The sequence below is a fragment of the Coregonus lavaretus genome (genome assembly GCF_964263955.1).
Source record: "Coregonus lavaretus genome assembly, chromosome: 11".
Taxonomy (NCBI): domain Eukaryota; kingdom Metazoa; phylum Chordata; class Actinopteri; order Salmoniformes; family Salmonidae; genus Coregonus; species Coregonus lavaretus.
Genome location: NC_139998.1, coordinates 21,593,730 through 21,600,665, shown reverse-complemented (window position 1 = coordinate 21,600,665; position 6,936 = coordinate 21,593,730).

The following is a 6,936-nucleotide window of genomic DNA, read 5'->3' as shown; positions in this document are numbered from 1 at the left end:
ACTTCAGACGAGTCCTGTGGGGCTTGTGGGGTTCGTAGAGCAAGTGAAGAACACCATTGTGTTTGTGAGAGTCTCATCTTTCCATAGAGTTTGTAGGCCAAACCGTTCGGACGCTACAGATGTTTTTGTGAGAAGACCGATTTTCAAGATGTCTCATGGTCTGACAAACACCGCTGTAGCTCAGCCCCCTTCACCCGCAGATGCGGTGGATTGAGACGAGCCCATGCAAAAAAAATGATTTATTTAGCTTAAACTGACAGATTTTGATGGGGATTTTTTTATGATGTTACTTTGATTGACGCACGGGTCAATAGACTCTTAAGGAGTCGATGCCCTTATTAATGAAGCAGGTGACTGATGTGATAAACTGTGCTAGTGAAGCAGTCCTGTTGCTTAGCATCTGCATCATCGGACCACTTCCGTATTGAGCGCGTCACTAGGGCTGTTGCGGTGACCGTATTACCGCCGGTAACGAGTCATGAAGGCAGTCAAATTCCACGTGACCGTTTAGTCACGGTAATTAGGCTTCTCCAAGCTCTGATGCTGCTGCTAGTCATTACTAGCCTACCAAATTTGATAACTGCCTGGTACTCAGCACTCTATTGTCCCTCTAACCACTCTAACATCAATGCAAATGTAATCGAAAATCTAATCAAAAACTTAATGAGAGCCCATGAGCTCATGTTGCACAACATTTCCATAGGCTATTAATAGAAGCATTACATGCATAATTGCATTTGCGGTCACTTTTGATAATGGTGTTTTCCGCTAATGGAACATTCGCTCTTATAGCCTACTGCCGTGTCCGCATTGCTGCGCTTATAATGTGAAGAAATAGTCTAATAGTTTATTAACATTTTAAGCTAAATGTTCTGATCTGTTGCATCAGACACATTGCGTAAAAAAGTTTTTGGGATGGTAGTGGTTGTAATAATTTGGGATCTATCACATCCCACAACTGTCCCAGACTACTAAATGCTGCTAAATGACTATGTTTGGAATATTTATTTCTCACACAGAATAGAATAGGTCGACTTTTGTACTATGGGGGATAGTAGATTGACATAGGCTAGTGCTTTTGCTGTTTGTTAGGCCTACTCATCTTGTTGGCTGATGAAAAGTAAATGTGTACATTTCTTCCAATATCTTCAATTTACACCTTGGAATTGGATAAGGACGCGCGCAGTTGCGTCCCCGATGTGTCTGTCTTCACTTGTAGCCTGTGAGAAAGACCCGATCACGTGATGGAGAGCCATGTGAGTGAGAGGTGATTCGGAGTACTCAGCACTCAGGGAGAAGGGCACAACGGCCACTGGCCGCAAAAGGCATGGATTTTTTTAGGGTGCATTACGGCCACAGAAAGGGATGAACCAGTGAAATTCTACGCATTATCAAGTGCTTGTCAAATTGTAAATGAGTGACTGATGTAGTATGTACAGCCTGCGCAAAAAGACAAAGCAGAGCTCATGCCTTTCAAGCGACTTTTTTCATATAGCCCAACGTTTATAAACTAAAGTTATATTAATAACTCTAAATTAAGCATATAGGAATACCTATTTATTTGTTAACCCTCAACACAGAATAGCCGTATGTGCGCACTCCCTCAAATAATTTGGAGAAAATGTCCTTTCTATTTTATTAAGCTTTGTTCAATTGTATTTTTCATACTATAAAATAATGCCACGGAATTCTAAGTAAATCTTGTCTGCTAAATGAACTAGTGTAGCATTGGTCATTTGGCATTGCCAGATCAGGACCTAACATAAGGACAATTCAGAGTATGCTATTCTGTTCTTCTGAAATAGACTACATTTTCTTCATATCATGCTTCTTTAGACCTGTCTAAAATAAATAATGGATTTATTGTTAAGGTGTAGGATATATTACATGGATTTACTAGACTTTTTAAAATGTACAGTTGAAGTCGGAAGTTTACATACACCTTAGCCAAATACATTTTAACTCAGTTTTTCCCAATTCCTGACATTTAATCGTAGGCATAATTCCCTGTCTTAGGTCAGTTACGATCACCACTTTATTTTAAGAATGTGAAATGTCAGAATAATAGTAGAGAGAATGATATATTTCAGCTTTTATTTCTTTAATCACATTCCCATTGGGTCAAAGTTTACATACACTCAATTTGTATTTGGTAGCATTGCCTTTAAATTGTTTAACTTGGGTCAAACGTTTCAGGTAGCCTTCCACAAGCTTCCCACAATAAAGTGGGTGAATTTTGGCCCATTCCTCCTGACAGAGCTGGTGTAACTGAGTCAGGTTTGTAGGCCTCCTTGCTCGCACACGCTTTTTCAGTTCTGCCCACAAATGTTCTATAGGATTGAGGTCAGGGCTTTGTGATGGCCACTCCAATACCTTGACTTTGTTGTCCTTAAGCCATTTTGCCACAACTTTGGAAGTATGCTTGGGGTCATTGTCCATTTGGAAGACCCATTTGCGACCAAGCTTTAACTTCCTGACTGATGTCTTGAGATGTTGCTTCAATATATTCACCTAATCTTCCTTCCTCATGATGCCATCTATTTTGTGAAGTGCACCTGTCCCTCCTGCAGCAAAGCACCCCCACAGCATGATGCTGCCACCCCCGTGCTTCACGGTTGGGATGGTGTTCTTCGGCTTGCAAGCATCCCCCTTTTTCCTCTAAACATAACGATGGTCATTATGGCCAAACAGTTCTATGTTTATTTCATCAGACCAGAGGACATTTCTCCAAAAAATACAATCTTTGTCCCCATGTGCAGTTGCAAACTGTAGTCTGGCTTTTTTATGGCGGTTTTGGAGCAGTGGCTTCTTCCTTGCTGAGCGGCCTTTGAGTTATGTCGATATAGGACTTGTTTTACTGTGGATATAGATACTTTTGTACTTGTTTCCTCCAGGATTTTCACAAGGATGAACCAGACTTGTGGAGGTCTACAATTTATTTCTGAGGACTTGGCTGATTTCTTTTGATTTTCCCATGATGTCAAGCAAAGAGGCACTGACATTGAAGGTAGGCCTTGAAATACATCCACAGGTATACCTCCAATTGACTCAAATTATATCAATTAGCCTATCAGAAGCTTCTAAAGCCATGACGTCATTTTCTGGAATTTTCCAAGCTGTTTAAAGGCACAGTCAACTTAGTGCATGTAAACTTCTGACTCACTGGAATTGTGATACAGTGAATTATAAGTGAAATAATCTGTCTGTAAACAGCTGTTGGAAAAATTACTTGTGTCATGCACAAAGTAGATGTCCTAACCGACTTGCCAAAACTATAGTTTGTTAACAAGACATTTGTGGAGTGGTTGAAAAACGAGTTTTAATGACTACAACCTAAGTCTATGTAAACTTACGACTTCAACTGTAGATGTTTCAAAGGTCTGCATCAGTGGCTTGTAGGCTATGTGTGGAAGCCAGGAGATGCTAAATGTGTTTGTTAATTAACGGTCAATTACCGTGAGACCGACAGTTATTTGCTTGACAATCACTGGCTGACAAAATTTTGTGACTGCCACAGCCATACACTGGTACTTCCTGTTTGAGTTTTTGCTGGTAAGCAGGAATCAGGAGGATATAGTTATGGTCAGATTTGCCAAAGAGAGGGTGAGAGAGAGCCTTGTATGCGTTTTCATTGTGTGGAATAAAAGTGATCTAGAGTTTTGTTGCCTCTAGTTGCTGTCGCCCTGACTCTGGGGACTCTTATTTGTTGAGTCAGGGTGTGATTTTCTATGTTGTGTAGTTCTATGTTTTCTATCTAGTATGTCTAGATCTATGTTTGGCCGGGTGTGTTTCCCAATCAGAGGCAGCTGTCGCTCGTTGTCTCTGATTGGGGAGCATACTTAGGCAGCCTATTGGCAATTAGGTGTTGTGGGATCTTGTTCCGTGTTAGGTATGTTATTTGTGTACCTTGGACTTCACGTTTCATTTCTTGTTTTGTCGTTGTGTTTATAAGTCTAATAAACATGTATGCATATCACGCTGCGCCTTGGTCTGACCCGTTCTTCTACGAGCGTGACAGAAGATCCCACCAAACGAGGACCAAGCAGCGTGTCCAGGAGCAGACAGCATGGACATGGGAGGAGATCCTGGAGGGAAAGGGTTCCTGGACATGGGAGGAGATTCAAGCCGGGATGGATCGCCGTCCTTGGGAGGAGACAGTGGAGGCGCGGTATAGAGAGGAGCAGCGGCAACGCAGAAGGCGCCGGCCGAGGAAGAAGCCCGAGAGACAGCCCCAATAACATTTTTTTGGGGGGGCTAAAAGGGTGGTTGGCGGAGCCTAGTGTTAGAGCAGAGCCAACTCCCCGTACTCACGCGAGGAGGCGTGTGACTGGGCAGGCTCCGTGTTATGCGGAGCTACGTACTGTGTCGCCAGTGTGCCGGCACAGCCCTGTACGTCCTGTGCTAGCACCACGCACGTGCCGTGCAAAGATGGGCATCCAGCCAGGACGGGGTGTGCCGGCTCAACGCTCCTGGTCTCCAGTACGCCTCCTCGGTCCCGCATATCCTGTGCTGGTTCTACGTACTGTATCACCAGTACGCGTGCACAGCCCAGTGCGTCCTGTGCCAGCACCCCGCACGTGTAGTACGAAAGTGGGTAGCCAGCCAAGACGGGTTGTGCCAGCTCTCCGCTCCAGACCTCCAGTCCGCCTTCGCAGTCCGGTCTGGCCCGTTCCTGCTCCTCGCACCAAGCCAGTGGTGCGTGTCGCCAGCCCGACCCGGCCCGTTCCTGCTACTCGCACCAGGCCAGTGGTGCGCATCGCCAGCCCGGCCCGGCCTGTTCCTGCCCCTCGCACCAAGCCAGTGGTGCGCATCGCCAGCCCGGTCCGGCCTGTTCCTGCTCCTCGCACCAAGCCAGTGGTGCATGTTCCTAGTCCGGTTCGGCCCGTGCCTGCTCCTCGCACCAGACCAGTGGTGAGTGTGTCCAGTCCGGCACGACCCGTGCCCAGTCCACCGGTGCCTGGTCCGGCACCAGTCAGCAGCTCCAGTCTGGAGTCAGAGCAGTCCGCTCCACCAGTGCCTGATCCAGCTCCGGTAAGCTGCTCCAGTCCGGAGCCAGAGCAGTCCGCTCCACCGGTGCCTGATCCAGCTCCGGTCAGCTGCTCCAGTCCGGAGCCAGAGCAGTCCACTCCACCGGGGTCTAGTCCAGCTCCGGTCAGCGGCTCCACTCCGGAGCCAGAGCAGTCCGCTCCACCAGGGGTCTATTCCAGATCCGGTCAGCGGCTCCAGTCCGGAGCCTGAGTAGTCCGCTCCACCGGTGCCCGGTCCAGCTTCGGTCAGCGGCTCCAGTCCAGACCCAGACGTCAGCCCCTCTCCAGGTTTGGGGTCTCCCACACCAGGGTCCAGACAGGGCTTGGAGTATAGTGGGAGGAAGGAGAGGGGAAGCAGCGCGCCGAGGTCCAGACCAGACCAGGGGCGCAACAGGGAGGCGGAGAATAGGTGGTGGTCACGCCCGGAGCCGGATCCGCCTCTGAGGCGGAATGCCCACCCGGCCCCTACCCTGTTAAGTAAAGGTTGTGCGGTCAGAGTCCACACCTTTGGGGGGGGGTACTGTCACGCCCTGACTCTGGGGACTCTTATTTGTTGAGTCAGGGTGTGATTTTCTATGTTGTGTAGTTCTATGTTTTCTATCTAGTATGTCTAGATCTATGTTGGCCGGTGTGTTTCCCAATCAGAGGCAGCTGTCGCTCGTTGTCTGGGGAGCATACTTAGGCAGCCTATTGGCAATTAGGTGTTGTGGGATCTTGTTCCGTGTTAGGTATGTTGTTTGTGTACCTTGGACGTTTCGTTTCTTGTTTTGTCGTTGTGTTTATAAGTCTAATAAACATGTATGCATATCACGCTGCGCCTTGGTCTGACCCGTTCATCAACGAGCGTGACAGTTGCACAGGTAAACATTTGGTGAAACAGATTTCAGTTTCCATGCATTAAAATCACTGGCCACGAGAAGAGGCGCCTCTGGATGTACATTTTCTTGTTTGCTTATGGCCCTATACAGCCCGTTGACTGCGGTATTAGTGCCAGCATCAGTTAGAAAATAGACAGCTACAAAAAGTATAGATGTAAGGGATCGGGGGTTGGCTGGGTCTAGACAGAGTCTGACACTTCCCCGATCTACAGAGAGGGGGAGTCATCAGACTCGATCTGGTTCACCTGAGTTCTGAGCACACCTGTCAGTAATTAGTGTAGGATATAAGGTGTGCTCAGAAGCTCAGTCGGTGCGAGGTATTGTTCCATTGTGACTTGCTAAGCGTTTTGTTCCGAGAGAGAGAGAGAGAGAGAGAGAGAGAGAGAGAGAGAGAGAGAGAGAGAGAGAGAGAGAGAGAGAGAGAGAGAGAGAGAGAGAGAGAGAGAGAGAGAGAGAGAGAGAGAGAGAGAGAGAGAGAGAGAGAGAGAGAGAGAGAGTGTTTTTGATTACCCGTGTATCGACCTGTGCCTTGTTGTTTGACTCCCCGAATTGCTTAATCCTCTGCTTGTTTATCCCAGTGATTACCGTACTCTGACCCTCTGCCTGTGCCCTCGACTACGACTACGCCCGCTCCCTTGGTACCTCTGCCTGTCTCTGCCTGGCCCCGTTTTGACCACAGCCCGCCCGACTACGATTAAGCTATTCCCTTGTCTGTACTCTAATAAAGCATCGCTATTCTGCGATTGGATCTTACCACTCTGTCCGAGTATTCATTACAATAGATAGGTAAATAGTATGTTCTGCAGCTTATCATGAGGTATTCTAACTCAGGCAAGCAAAAACTTGAGACTTCCTTAACATTAGAGATCACGCAGCAGCTGTTGTTAACAAGGTTATGTAATTATAGTTGACTGGGCCACAATGGGCCCCACAAAAAGGCAGGGATGGCCTAATCTGAAACTAGAAATACATTTTGTTTAATGTAGCCTAATAAACTGCATGCTTTCCTGAGTCGTAGTTGGAGGACCACA